At 36.5% G+C, this 15,325-nt stretch overlaps 1 pseudogene; it reads left to right on the forward strand.

Annotated features, from left to right (window-relative positions):
* The first annotated feature begins 11,496 nt into the window (after positions 1–11,496).
* LOC142539083 (uncharacterized protein At1g15400-like) lies at positions 11,497–12,343 on the forward strand (annotated as a pseudogene).
* Positions 12,344–15,325: the final 2,982 nt, after the last annotated feature.

Below are 15,325 nucleotides of genomic sequence, written 5' to 3' on the forward strand. Positions count from 1 at the left end.
TCGTTAGGCACTTGGTTGAATTAGAAGACGTAGGAATTGCTTTGGGGTCAAAGGTCGTGTTCACGGATTGGGTTGCGTTGTTTGTGATGTGTAGTTGTTTTGGGGCATTTGTTTGAGTTTGAATAAGTGTCAAAGCATCCTATGATGGGTCTCGAGGCGTTGTTTCATTGTCCGTATGATCGAGTTAGGAGGAATAAGCCTTAAGTGTAGTGTTTCTTCGTCGGTTCGCGATTCCAGCACTTACACGGACCTGTAGACGGACCCTGGCACGGGGTCCGTGCACTTTTTCCTAAAAAATTCGATTTTCCAGTACCTACACGGACCCCGTTCCTTTATTAAAAAAAATTTTCCGTTTCTTTTATTGATTTCTTTGGGGTTTGATGTTATGATTTAGTACGATGATTAAATGAGGTCGAGTCCCGAGAGATTTAGAATGTCATAAGGAAATTTGTCATTTTTGGGTGTGAGCATGACTATACGTCTAAGCTATGCAAGATAATTATTGAAACTCATGTTAGTATGTGCAGCAGTGGCCCCAAGGAAGATCCAACGAATCCCTCAACGCCAAGTAAGTATGTTCGACGTGCAAATGAGAAAATGTTCTATTTTTTGAGGTATGCTAAATGTCATGTGACCAATTTATGAATGGGTTTGGAAGTCGGTGAACGTGGTCGAGGATCTCTCCACCCCGTTAAAGCATGAACGGGTTTAGATCAAGATTGGAAAGCGGTAAAGCATGACCGGGGACCAATCCACCCGTTAAAGCATGAACGGGGATCTCATGTATGTGGCAGTGGATTTTTCATGTCAGCCCAGTACTGTGGTTTAGTCTGATCAGGCGTATTTATGTATGGATCAATTGCTTTGAAACATGCCTCTACGCAAAATGATGAAGTTATGTATGTTCAAGTATGTACAAGTATGCAAGCATGTTTAAGAAAAGTTTCACGTTATGGCACGTCTATGTAATGTATGCAAGATCAAGCTTTTACACGCATGTTAAAGTTCAAGTATGTATGTCTATTTTAAAGTTGCATGTGATTTTATTACGTATTACTTGCTACTTCCAGTTTATAACTTACTAGACTTGATCGATGCAGGTGAGGATGCATTTGAGGAGACGAGAGGTGGGGATCAAGGAGCTGGCTTGGACTGAGCAGGAGGCTAGACCCGAGGACCGCCCAGTTTTAAAGAGTTTATGAAATGATCAAAATACTCTGATTTATGCTACTGATTATGAGATTTTAAACTAAGTACTTTTGGAAAACTTTATTTTTGAGATCTTTGGTTGCAACTATGTTGAGATGAACAGTTATTTTCTTGAATTTTTAAGGTTCACGATTTATTTTAAGAAAATTTTTAATTTTTCCGCAAATTTTAAGTGGTTAAAAGTACGGTACATTACAGTCTCTGTCGCATGTTTAATTCTTTCTGAGCTAAGAAATATTTGAGATTCTTGTGATCGGTAAATATCTGGCACTTCTCACCATACAAGTAGTGTCTCCATATTTTCAAAGCAAAGACCACATGAGCTAACTCCAGATCATGAGTCGGATAATTCTTTTCGTGCATCTTCAACTATCTAGAGGCACACGTGATGACTTGGCCATGCTGCATCAATACGGCCCCTAATCCGCGCTTAGAATCTTCAGTGTACAACACAAAGTTTCCTTGCCCTGATGGCATGGCTATTACTGGCGTTGTTATAATAGCTTGCTTCAAAGTGTCGAAGTTCTTTTGGTAGTCAGCACTCCATACAAACTTGGCATTCTTCTTGGTCAACGAGGTGAGTGGTACTGCAATAGAATAAAATCCATGAATGAATTTTCTGTAATAACCCGCTAAACCCAAGAAACTGCGGATCTCATATGCATTCTTCGGATAACGCATTCCTTCACTATTTTCACTTTGGACGGGTCAATCTCAATGCCATTGCTAGCGATAACATGTCCCAAAACTGCCATTTTCTCTAACCAAAACTCACACTTGCTGAACTTTAGAAACAACTTACGGTTCTGCAACACTTGCAACATGGTACGCAGATGCTGGCTATGCTCCTCCTGGTTTTTTCATTAAATGAGGATGCCATCTATGAATACAATGATAAATTGATCCAAGTAAGACAGAAATACGCGATTCATGACATCCATGAAGATCACTGGAACATTTGTCAATCCAAACGGCATCACTAAGAGCTCGTAATTCCCATAGCGAGTTCTGAAAGCTGTCTTGTACACATCTGCGTCTTTCACTTTCAGCTAGTGATACTCGGAGCGAAGTTCAATCTTAAAAAACACTGTAGCACCTTGCATTTAATCGAATACGTCCTCGATCCTTGGTAATGGGTATTTGTTCTTCACTGTAACTCTATTTAACTCACAATAGTTAATGCAAAGTCTCATGTTTCCATCTTTCTTCTTCACGAAAAGTATTGGTGCGCCCCAAGGTGACTACTAGGGCGTATGAATCCCTTATCCAGTAACTCTTGTATCTTCTGTTTGAGTTCTTTCATTTCTGCATCGCTAACCGATATTGTGCCTTGGAGATGGCACTGGTACCAGGCATAAGATCATTATAAAACTTCATCTCATGCTTAGGTTGAATACCCGCAACGTCATCAAGAAACATGTCAGAAAAATCTCTGACAATTGGGACTTCTGGTGCTGACTAACTGGTAGTAACAGGGGCTGAAATAATGCTCACCAAGAATTCCTGGCATCCCTTATGCATGAGCTTCCTCACATGAAGACATGATATCATCCGATGCGTGTTGTTGCATTCACTTAGCTCGAGTACAAATTCTTTCTTATCCAATGGTCTAACCCTCACTAACTTTCGTTGGAAGTCAATTGACACTCCATTCTTCGACAACCAATCCATTCCCAGAATAATGTCAAACTCGGGTATCGATGGTACAATAAGGTCAGCATAAACTATCTGGCCCTATAGCTCAAGATCCATGTCTCTGGCCACAATAAAAGCAGACAATTCCTCCCCATCTGGAACGATCACATAATAATTCACGTCGAGCATGGTAGGCTTGACCGCCAAATAACTCACAAAACTGTCTGATATAAAAGAATGACTAGTCCCGGAATCCAACAGTGCATTCGTGGCTACTCCCGTTATAAAGATAATTCCTAAGATAATATTAACATAACAATAAAACTTAAAAATTCTAAAAAAGTACTAAATTTAACCTCATGTACAGTCTGAATCCACTATCCTAAAATTGTCATAGGAAATTCGAAAATTTAGCCTACCAGTATACCCAAAAATTCCAACCATGCATAATAAATTCCAATAGATAATACGGTGCTGAAATAATTATATTACCTGTCAAAAGTGTAGTGTCTGGGTTTGCCTCCTCGGCATGCATCGCAAAGACTCTCCCCCGCTTCGGTTGCTTCCAGTGTGGACAATTCTTTAGCATGTGGTCAGTGGATCCATACTTGAAGCACTTGCCTGAACCCCATAAACACTATCCCTCATGCCTGCGATTGCATTTTGGATACACCGAATAGTCAGTAGGCTTCGGAGTAACCTTCTTCTATGGTTGTTGTCCCTTACCCTTGAAAGGTTCCTGAAATGGCATCTTGGCTTGTTGCTGATAATGTAGCTGAGGTGTAATGCCCGAGATTTTATTCTATTAATCTGAGACTATTGATTATGAATTGATGTGATTATAGAAGGACCACTCTGAGGCACGATTTGAGATAGCATGTGAGATTCTATTGTGTGAGGACTAGAAGGTCTCGCGCATATGCGCGTAACGAGTCGCGCATATGTGCGAGAGAGGCAGAAGACCTCGCGCATATGCGGGAGAAGAGGGCACGCATATGCGCTAGCATGTGAAGAGAAGAAGTGCCGAGACAGTAGGTCTCGCGCATATGTGACATTGAGGGACGCGCATATGCGCGAAACGTGCAGAGTGTATATTGAGCCACATGTATTTATCATGCATGTAATAAGAAAACAATTCTTATTCTTCCTTGAGAATTTCAGAAAAAGAATCGAGAAATTCCATTAACACTCCTCAATTTCTTGAATTTTAGATTTGTGATTTGTGCAAGATCCGGCCGTCAGAATTTCAATCCGAGTTTGGTACCGTGCTCCTCTCGACAAGAGCTTCAAGAATATGTAAGTTTGATTTCTTTCCAGCATGGTTGGAAAATATGGTATTGAAGGAATCATGATTTGATCTATATTATATGTTCCTGAGATTGTGACAATCGTATAATCGAAACCGGATCGAAGAACGGATATCGTAATGAAATTGTTATCATTTTCAGATTGAATTTGATTGAGATTATACCGATTTGAGAATATCAGATAGTGTTTGTTATTGATTATGAGTTGAGATTTGTATCTGTTGATATTGTATTGCTGGGTATATCGAGATTGTGCTGTTATGCCGTCGAAACAGAATTAGATTGAGTTCTGATCATATCCAGTATTGATTGAGTTGTATATTGATATTGTATATTCGAATGTCATTACCAGATCGAGTATTGACAGCTTCGAATTCAAGACTTCGACCTTCGTCAGATCGACAAAAGAAAGGTATAAATCAATGCTAAACCGGGAAGATACGACTCGAGTTAGATTCGACTTGAGTTTCCCAAAACCACATAATTATTGGTTATTGCTTTAATACCTTTATATTCTCTGAATGAATATGCTTATTCTATTGATTTATAGAAAAGCAGAGAATAGAAGATAGATATCGAGAAAGAGTTTGTGGCAGAGGTGCCAAGGCACTGGACATTTGGTTTATATCGATGTTGCTTAGGAGTAGATCGACTCCTATTGTAGAGATTCGATATGATGTACCAAAGTCCGGGAACCGGGATCCCTAGATAAGAGTCGAGTCTGAGATTAAGAGTCAAAGAGTTTGATTTACAGTTTTTATAACGATTCATGTCTTTCAGATATTGATACATGTTATTGATAACTTTTCCATGCTTTTATGTCTTTTTATATGATTGTATGTATACATTGTTTATACTGGGAATATATTTCTCACCGGAGTTATCCGACTGTTGTTGTGTTTGCATGTATGTGTGCATGACAACAGGTGGGACAGGATCAGGGTCGAGAAGAGGATGAGAGATTGAGATTAGAGTGGAGATTCGGACCCAGAAGTAGAGTTGTATTCATCACTTGATATGTAGTGAATGAACAGTAGATTGTTATAATTTACTTTTGTACAAGACTTGTACTTATGGATCTTGTTGTAGATATTCAGCTTGATCTTGTATTTGAATGAGATGGGACCTAATTTATTATAGATTTTGTACACTTGCTTATATGGTGTTCAACTTTTAAAAAAAAAATTTATGACGCAAGTTTAATTAATTGATCCAGTTATTCCTAATGATGATTAAGAAGATGAGTTAGCGCCCGATTCCCCACAACAGGCGCCTGAAAGGGCCTCTTGCCCTACCTGTCATTCTCAATATCTTTCTGATCCTGTTCAGCCGCCAAGGCTGTAGACACATCAACTGCATAAGTATTAGTACCAGCTACATGGAAATCACGACGCAAGATCAGTTGTAAACCATCAACAAAATGTTTCAATTTCTCTCTGGCGTCATTAGCTATCAGGGGCACGAAATGACACCCATGCTCAAACTTCCTCACAAACTCTGCTACAATGCGGTCTCCCTATCGCAAAGGCATGAACTCCCTAGTCAATCGGAAGTGAACCTCATCAGTGAAGTACTTGGACTAGAACACCTCCTTGAATCCCTCCCAAATAAGGGTCTGAAGGTTCATCATCACTGACATTCTTCCCATCATAATCTAGCATCGTCCTTCAGCAAGTAGGTGCAATATCTAACTCTATCAATGTCCTGAAATTCCATAAATGTAAAAATCACCTATATGGACTTAATCCATTCCTCTTCTACCATAGGATCCATCGTCCCCCCAAAGTCCTTGGGTCTATCCTTGCGAAAATGCTCATACACTAATTCTGGCCTCGTCCTCCTCTCCATCTCGACACTATTCCCAGCAAACTGTGCGAAGAACTAGGTCATGCCAGCAAGCATATGAGCCTAAATATTTAGTGGTAGATGTGGAGGGGTAACTCTCTCCTCTTCACGAGCCTCGCGGACCTCGTGGTCAACCATACAACTAGGAGGCATACTGTTCCATAATTTAATCCAACACGTAACCAACATGCATAATAGAATTATTCATATAACATACATAAATTATTCAAAACTTAAATATGCAGTTAAAAGAACTCGTACCAGAATCAGTTGGTAAATTATTCGAAACTTAAATTATTCTTTTATGGAATCAGTTGGTAATTTTTAATGAAGAAGACAAGAGAGCAAGAACCAGAATTTTCTGAAAATCTGTCTCCTCAGATACCAATGGCTACTGATTCCATAATAAAAGACATTCAGTCCAACCTTCTCCATTTGATTCCATCTATTTCTGATATCAAGTCAACCCAACTGCTGCACACACTAAAGATTGATTTTATGAAGGATTGTAGGACGAGTGCTTACCGCTTTAGCAAAAGCTATAGCAAGTGGTAATGGTGCAACTCAAATCTTTTAAACTGCACAGTAGCTCAAGCACCACGGTTCGATCGCTCTACCAAGCAGGGACAATTATTTCACCCAACAATCTCCCTCCCAATAATTGCACTCATTGTAATCAATTGGAATCGAACCCGTGACCTTGGCTCTGATACCAATTGTAGGACCGAGTGCTTACCGCTTTACCAAAAGCTATAGCTAGTGGTAATGGTGCAACTCAAATCTTTTAAACCGCACTAGCAGCTAAAGCACCACGGTTCGATCGCTCTACAAAGCAGGGACAATTATTGCACCCAACAAGGATAATACAACGAAGAACCTACATCAGTTTACAAAGGATATATCTTCCTTATTTCTCCAACTAAATCAATTAAAGAAAGATCGAGTGACAGTTCAAGCACATTTCCAGACTCAAGACATGTTCAAAAATTGCATTGAATTTTTGGAAACGGTAGTGACAAATGGATCTGATGCAAGAACAAATAATGAATGCAATATCTAATGTCACCTTGGAAGTCCGTGAGGTATCCAGCAGGGTTGGTGAGTTTGACAAAAATGGGGAAGAGGTAGAAGAACAGCAGAAGCTATCTAAGAAGAGACCTAGTTAATTGACTAATCAAGGACCAGCTGATAAGAGAGCAAGGAAATAAAGAAATCCAGATCAGTTAGAAGACGGTCTTTATATTTAGTTGAGAAATTTGGCAGATTCTTTTTAGTCAGTAGAAGATTATTTATTCATTCATTCTTTGTACGAATCTATACATTCAAAGAGTTGTCAATAAAAGATTATTTTATCTACGAAGAGTTCAGTTTGATCAGTTCGTATATTTTAAGTTTTGTCAAACACCTAAAATGGGGAATTGTTGGAAACTTAATTTCGGAGTTCGAAAAATTGAGCGTGAAAAGATTGAACAACTGATCAAGAAGACTGAAAGAAACTGGTCTAAAAATTCGTAAATTGTTAGTTGCCCGAACTAAATATTAATGCGTAAATAATCATATGTAACTGAACTAAGCTAACTGAACTTTGTAGTCAACTAGATGATCGGTTGAAAACTGATCAGTTACACTACAGTAAGTTGAGAACAATCAGTTAATCCTATCAGCTATGTTAACTGATAAATCATTTTGACACGTCATCAGTTAAGGAACGTAGCATTCAACCGACAATTTTACAAGAGCAGACTGCAACATCTAGTGGGAACTCCGCATTTCAGTAAAGCTACAGTGTATGATTGTCAGAAGAATGTTGATATGGCTATACAATGGATATAAAGATTCAAATGCATTCACTGTTACCGTTGGAAGCAAAGCCTATAAATAGCCGAGAAGATCAGCTGAAGAGAGATTTACGGAATCAAGTAATCAAGCTACAAAAGTGTTCAATTTTTCAAGAAGAACTTTGTGCATATTCTCTCAAGCTTAAAAGTTTTTAAAATCTCACGCTTAGTATACACATTCATAGATTTCAGGCTATTCCTTGAGCTTAAAAACACAAACAGTCATTGTTGTATTATTCGATCTTGTAGAGATCAGTTGTGCTAAGAAATTACACATCAATTGAGTACTCGTAAATTGTATTGAAACTAAGAGTTTCAGTTTTGTCTTTGTTAAGTCCAAACTGAAGTGGGTTTGTACAAATCTTTGTATAGATCAAAGTCTTTTAGTAAATAACTTATCTTCGAGATAGAAGGGGTGACGTAGGAGTGTTTGAAATCTCTTAACATCAATAAATCTTGAGTCCCTTAATTTCAGTTTTATTCTATATGTTATTCAGTTTATTTCTGTACTTTCATTAGTTAACTGATTGACATCGACAACAAGATTCCTGAATTCAATTTATCACTAAACTGATTCATTATTCGAAAAAATTGTGAAAACTGTCAAGTGTTTATTCAACCTCCCTTCTAAATACTTTTTCACTCCCAACCGATCCTAACACGTGATAACAATACGTAAATAAAATTCATGCAATTTAAACATAGCTCGTACATAGCATAATATGATCATAAAAATGTATAACACAACTTTTTGCATAAACATTTTCATAAAATCATATTTTCAAGCTCTTCATACACAATTGCAATCATAAATCATTTTGCGTAGAGTTTTGTTCAATGCAAGTGGGCCATAACATAAATCATCTGATCAAACTAACCACAATACTGGGCCGACAGAGATCACCACATCCTTTGGGCTGGATGTCCACTCCCTAACATATAACATAAATCTCCCGAAGAGGTTGGACAGGTCACCTGATACGTTCTTCGGCTTCCAAACCCATAAACATAATTGGCCACAAGACAAATCGCATATCTCAAGAATAAATATTTTACATGTTATACGTACTTACGAATATCGTGGACCTCGTTAGATCATCTCCGGACATGCTGCCACAACATCATCAAATAATATCCAAAACAACCCCTAAAGATGCATTCGAATGCGTAAGACTCTCGAATTAAATAGAACAACTTAGGACGTAACAATCGACTAGGGACTCGACCCACACGTGAACCACATCCCAACCTACTGTCCAAGGCCCTAAACTAGCCCCGAACCATGAATGAACCCCTTAAACTACGCATATGCGCTCCGCACACACCCTACCAATTCCAACTCAAACCAAACCCCCTAGACTTCACCCTTAGACACCTAAACAAACCCTAGCCATACGCAGTCCCTACGCGACACTCACACATGTACGCAGTTGCCGACTCAATTCTAGCAACCTTGTTTTCCAACCAGGCCCTAAGAGACCAAGATTAGACTTACCCCGGGACCCTAATACCTGGCCTAGAACCTAGCCATGGGCCCTGGTCCAGACATGCACTGAGCCGCACGGCCGAAGCTGCGACCACCCCTACACACATCAATTGCTTCTTACCACTTCCTGCTGTATCAGCAGCCTAACGACCCATCACGGATCACTTAATAACATCTAAACACACCCCATAACACAACCATATGTAGCAACATGTCTTTGGATCGGTCCAGCGATGCCTGCGATCAAGAAACTCAAGAAAACATGGAATTTCATACGTATTTTCTATCGAAAACGATATCGGTAACATTCTACCACTCATATAATCAAAGCAACGAATTTTCATGAATATTTCATATCAAAATACAGTATATAACGTGATCGATGCGTCAAAGAAATGTTTAGATATGCCTTTAAGTTTTAAATGCACGAATTATCGTATACCGATGCGGGAATACAGAGGCCGATCGGAGATCGATTTGCTGCTTTTTCTAGCTACAATGGTGACAAAAATTTTCTGGAGAGGTAGGGAAAAGGTTTTGGTAATGGTGGCTGCTATATGAGGAAGCCAAAAATTCTAAACCTAGGCTTGAATATCTCGGCTGCTATGTGTGTGTGAATCCTACTATTTAATACTAAAAAAAATTAACTAGTTATTTAAATTAAATCCACACTTTTAATTAAAAATTCAAATGCCAAGATTAATAATTGAATCCCAATTTTGAAAAATGACAATTAAAGATACTTAAAATCCTAAATTCAACTAATAAATTAAATACTACTCAAACTAGTTAATTAAGACATAAAAAAATTATAAAAATATTATATCTCAAGTGAAAGAATTTAATTCCCTTAATTTACAAAATTTGCTAATTAAAATACTTAACATTATTTTATTTTAATCAATAAATTAAATTTGACATTGAAGCGCTAAATTTCATAAACCATTTAAAATAAATAATTTACTGGCTTAAAATAAAAATATAACATTAAATTTTAGCACCTCGATCGTCTCTAGTCTCTTTTCCTAGACCGACATCGAATATTCATCTGTAATGCTAAGCTCGAGAAAACATTTCAAATTGCATAAAAATAAATATATACACAATTAAAATAATTTAAACATATAGCGTGCATCATCTAAATCATTAATTAAATAAATTAAAAATTATAATAATGTAAACCTCATGCATAATTTATGATTTGCAGGTTTTTTGTTCTTGCATGTCATCGATCAATTCAAGGTTATAGTTCACTAATTTGTATTTTTATCAGACTTTAGTTATTTTTTTCATAAGATTACTAGTGTGTAATTAGAAAATTAAGGCACCATCACTAAGATAGAAAAAACTAAAACTGAAAAAACGTGTAAGTTACATGGTCCTTAGGAATGTAAACGAGTTAGGCCGAACAATATCAAACTTGAGCTAGATTCAAGCTTTTATCATGAGTTGCGAGCTCGACTCGTTTTTAAATTACGAAGCTCACGAATAGTTTGAGCTCAATTGATTAATATATCGTTTATCATGTTTAAAGAGCCTAACTCGAGCTCGGCTCGTCAATCGAACTCATTTTTGAGCTCGTCAAACAAACATTTTTTGGAGTTAAATGCGAACTAAAATATGATAATGGAAAGGGGCACATCTCATTTTAGAGTTTATCAGTTCTTTCTATTTAACTAATCTAGCAATGTGGGATAAGCTACACTCATGGCGCAAAAAATAGGCCAACGAACTATCAGTGCTTGAGCTTGAGTTACATGAACGGATCGCAAATTTACGAGCTGAATATCACTATGCTCGACCTCGATTCGATAAATTTAACAAACTATCTCAAATTAATTTTTTTATTTAACTGATTTAGACAACTCACGAATGACTTAGTTTGTTTACATATTTGATTGTTCTCGGATTCTACTTGGAATTATTATATTTAAATAATTATTAAATTGTATGAAAATAATAATGTTGTTAAAGAGAGGGGAAGTTGATGAAAAATTTCCAATCAAAATATTTCTTTGGGTTCACTTTCTACCCACAAAATTGTGGTACTATGTCATATAAAATGTTGTACACTTCATGTAGAAATGTGGTACTAAAAAATTACCAAGAGAATGAACACAAAAAAAATAGACGGCTGGGGACTGAAGGCCCATTTCCGGTTACAGAAACACACATCCCGAGAGTCTCTGGTTTATCTAATAAAGTAAAAAACACACAGCCGACATTCCAATAAAGGATCCACACTCTTTCCCAACCCAATTACATTACATTACAACAGCAACTTCACAGAGCTAAATCATGGCAGGCTTGCAGAGATCTGTAGTATCTTTCAGGAGACAAGGATCTTCGGGTTTGGTTTGGGACGAAAAATTGACTCAACTCGTCAATCAGCAGGAGAAAGAGAACAATAAACCTCAACTTGAAGGCCAACAAGATCCGGCCGCGACGGTGCCCACCAAGAACTCACCGCCGCCACCCGGATTGACGATCGAGAGGAGCCGATCCAACGGCGGAGGAAGAGGGTTTCGTACTGGACGGGTATCTCCCGCGATTGAGCCGCCGTCTCCTAAGGTTTCTGCTTGTGGGCTTTGCAGTGCCTTTGGTAAACAAGACAAGAACCGCCGCCGCAGCCGCCTTCCCCCCGGCGAGACCCGGCAAGCGCGTGGTGTGACGTCCCGAGAGAGGTCGGAATCGGATATCTTAGGGGAGGCTGCGCGTGGGTGTCACGTGATCATCCTCGATGAAATTGAGGTGTAGTAGTTTGGAGTTTGAAAAGATAAAAGAAAATGATCGTGTTTTTTTTTTTTTAAATTTATAATAATTATGTTTTTCCACCTTCATCTTTTTTTCTTTTCTTAATAATAATCTGGAGTAGGTTTTTTTATTATATAGATAATTATGCAATATATATTATATTTTATTATATTATCTTATCTGTATGTGGATTTGAAGATTGCTATTTTAATTTGTTGAAATTTTTTTCATCTGCATGTTTATATTAATAAAATAGATTGATTCGACCATCCATCATTGAAAAAAGGAAACAATATTTTTTGTAAATAATATTTTTTTATGAATTTGATCGAGTAAGAAATTATCTCGCAAAATTATCTTATGAAATGATGGTACAAAAATTTTGTGTTTTTTCTTTTTCTTTTTAATTGTGTAGATCAAGTTTTACTTTCGTTAAATTTTACCAGTTACAGTATGCTGGAAATGTAACGAAAGATCAACTTACGTTTTAGAAGAAAATTTAATTTAGCTGAGAATTAAATTGAAATACTACAAAAATCGTATATATATTTTCTGAGAAAATCGTGAAAATCTAAGCCTTTTTTTTTATTCGTTTCCCTAAACTCTTAAAATAAGCGATATTGATTTATTTTTATTTTCTGAAATTTTATTTTCTATCAAAGATGTGTTTAGATCGAATTCAAGTTTTTTTTAAATTACATTTAAATAATTTGGTTTACAAAAATCTTAAGGTTGTAATAATATTTAAAGTGTTGTAAAAAAGTAAAATTTATGGAAAAAGTAAAAATCTCAAACTCTCAAAATTTACCAAACAACACACTTTATAATATTTTTCTCTCTACTCAATTGTGAATTTTTTCACAAATGGTGAGGCTATTTATAGAATTTCTTTACAAATAATCTAAAAATAAAATACATCATTACCTACATCATCACACATTAATTTTCAATATTTACAACTCTTATTTAACATTCAAATATTCAACATTCAAATATTTAATACACACATTTTAAATATTATTTTTCAACACTCCCCCTTGTGATGATGATCATAATGATTGTCTTCATTACGTGTTTTTATACTGACTTTTTAAAAACCTTACTAGGAAAAACCCATTGGGATAAAAACCATAGTAAGGGAAAAAGAGTGCAGTCACGTAAACTCCCCCTCATGTTGACACGAACAATTCTTCACAAATTTCGTAGATTGCGCATCCCAATATTATATATGTTCTTTCTGAATATTGTCGTAGGAAGTGCCTTTGTGAAGAGATCTGATGAATTTTCACTTGATTGAATGTGACGAACATCAATATATTTATTCTTCTCAAGCTCCTTGGTGAATGCGAAGAACTTAGGAGGAATATGTTTAGTTCTGTCACTTTTTATGTATCCTTCTTTCATTTGAGCAACACATGCAGCATTATCTTCATATAGTATCACATGCTTCTCGTCAAATGATAATCCGCATGAGATTTGGATATGTTGGGTCATTGATTTTAACCACACATATTCACGACTTGCTTCATGGAGTGCAATAATCTCGGCATGATTTGATGAAGTTGTTACGAGCGTTTGTTTCTGTGAACGCCAAGAAATTGCAGTGCCTCCACGAGTAAATACATATCCAGTTTGGGAATGTGCCTTGTGTGGATCAGATAAGTATCCAGCATCGGCATAACCAATTATACTTGGATTAGCATCTTTTGAATACAAAAGTCTCAAGTCCGTCGTTCCTCGTAGATAACGGAATATATGTTTAATTCCGTTCCAGTGTCTCATTGTTGGATATGTGCTAAATCTTGCCAATAAATTTACTGCAAAAGATATATCGGTCCTTGTACAATTTGTAAGATACATAAGAGCACCGATAGCACTTAGATATGGTACTTCTGGACCAAGAATATCTTCATCATCTTCACATGGACGGAATGAATCATTTTCTATGTTTAATGATCTAACAACCATTGGAGTGCTTAAAGGATTTGATTTATCCATAATAAAACGTTTAAGGATCTTTTCTGTATAATTTGTCTGGTGAACAAACATTCCACGTTCTTTTTGTTCAATTTGTAAACCCAGACAATACTTGGTTTTTCCAAGATCCTTCATTTCAAATTCTTCCTTCAAGTATGACACAACTTCTTGAATTTCCTTATTCGTTCCAATGATGTTTAAATCACCAACTATATACAGCAATAATTACGCATCCAGATGTTGTTTTCTTAATAAAAACACAAGGGCATATTGAATCATTTAAATATCCTTTTTTCATCAAGTGATCACTTAGCCGATTATACCATATTCGACCGGATTGTTTTAACCCATCTAATGATCTTTGTAATTTCACAGAATAACATTCTCTGGGTTTTGAACTTTGTGCTTCAGACATCTTAAATCCTTCAGGGATTTTCATATATATATTACTATCAAGTGATCCATATAAGTAAGCTGTAACAACATCCATAAGACGCATTTCTAAATTTTCAGATACCGCCAAACTAATCAAATACCGAAACGTAATTGCATCCATCACGGGAGAATATGTTTCTTCATAATTAATTCTAGGCCTTTGAGAAAAACCTTGTGCGACAAGTCGAGCTTTATATCTTACAATTTCATTTTTCTCATTTCGCTTTCGAATAAAAATCCATTTGTATCCAACAGGTTTTACACCTTTAGGTGTAAGGACTATAGGTCCAAAAACATTACGTTTATTTAGCGAATCTAATTCAACCTAGATGACATCTTTCAATTTTATCCAATCCTGCTAATTTTTACATTCACCAAAAGATTTTGGTTCATAATCTTCATTATCATTTATGATGTCAATTGCCACATTATAAGAAAATATATCATCAATTTCTTCTATATTTTTTCGGTTCCATATTTTTCCAGTATTAATATAATTGATAGAGATTTCACGATTCTCGTCAGTTTGTGGTTCTGACAGAACATTTTCATCATCATGTGTTTCTTCAGTAACATCATTCTCTATTTTGTGATCATCGTGTTTCTCTATGAATTTTCTTTTTCGAGAATTTTTATCCTTGGAACCGACTGGCCTTCCACGCTTCAGGCATTTAATGACATCATGAGTATATTCAATTTGTTTCTTCGGAATTTCAATTCGAGCATGGGCATTTGCAGCATGTATATATGATTTAGTCACCCATTTTGTGTCTGCAAATACATCTGGTATTTGATTTGCTATTCTTTGCAAGTGCACAATTTGCTGTACATCTTTTTTA

This window comes from Primulina tabacum, chromosome 3 (assembly GCF_025594145.1).
Source record: "Primulina tabacum isolate GXHZ01 chromosome 3, ASM2559414v2, whole genome shotgun sequence".
NCBI classification, from domain to species: domain Eukaryota; kingdom Viridiplantae; phylum Streptophyta; class Magnoliopsida; order Lamiales; family Gesneriaceae; genus Primulina; species Primulina tabacum.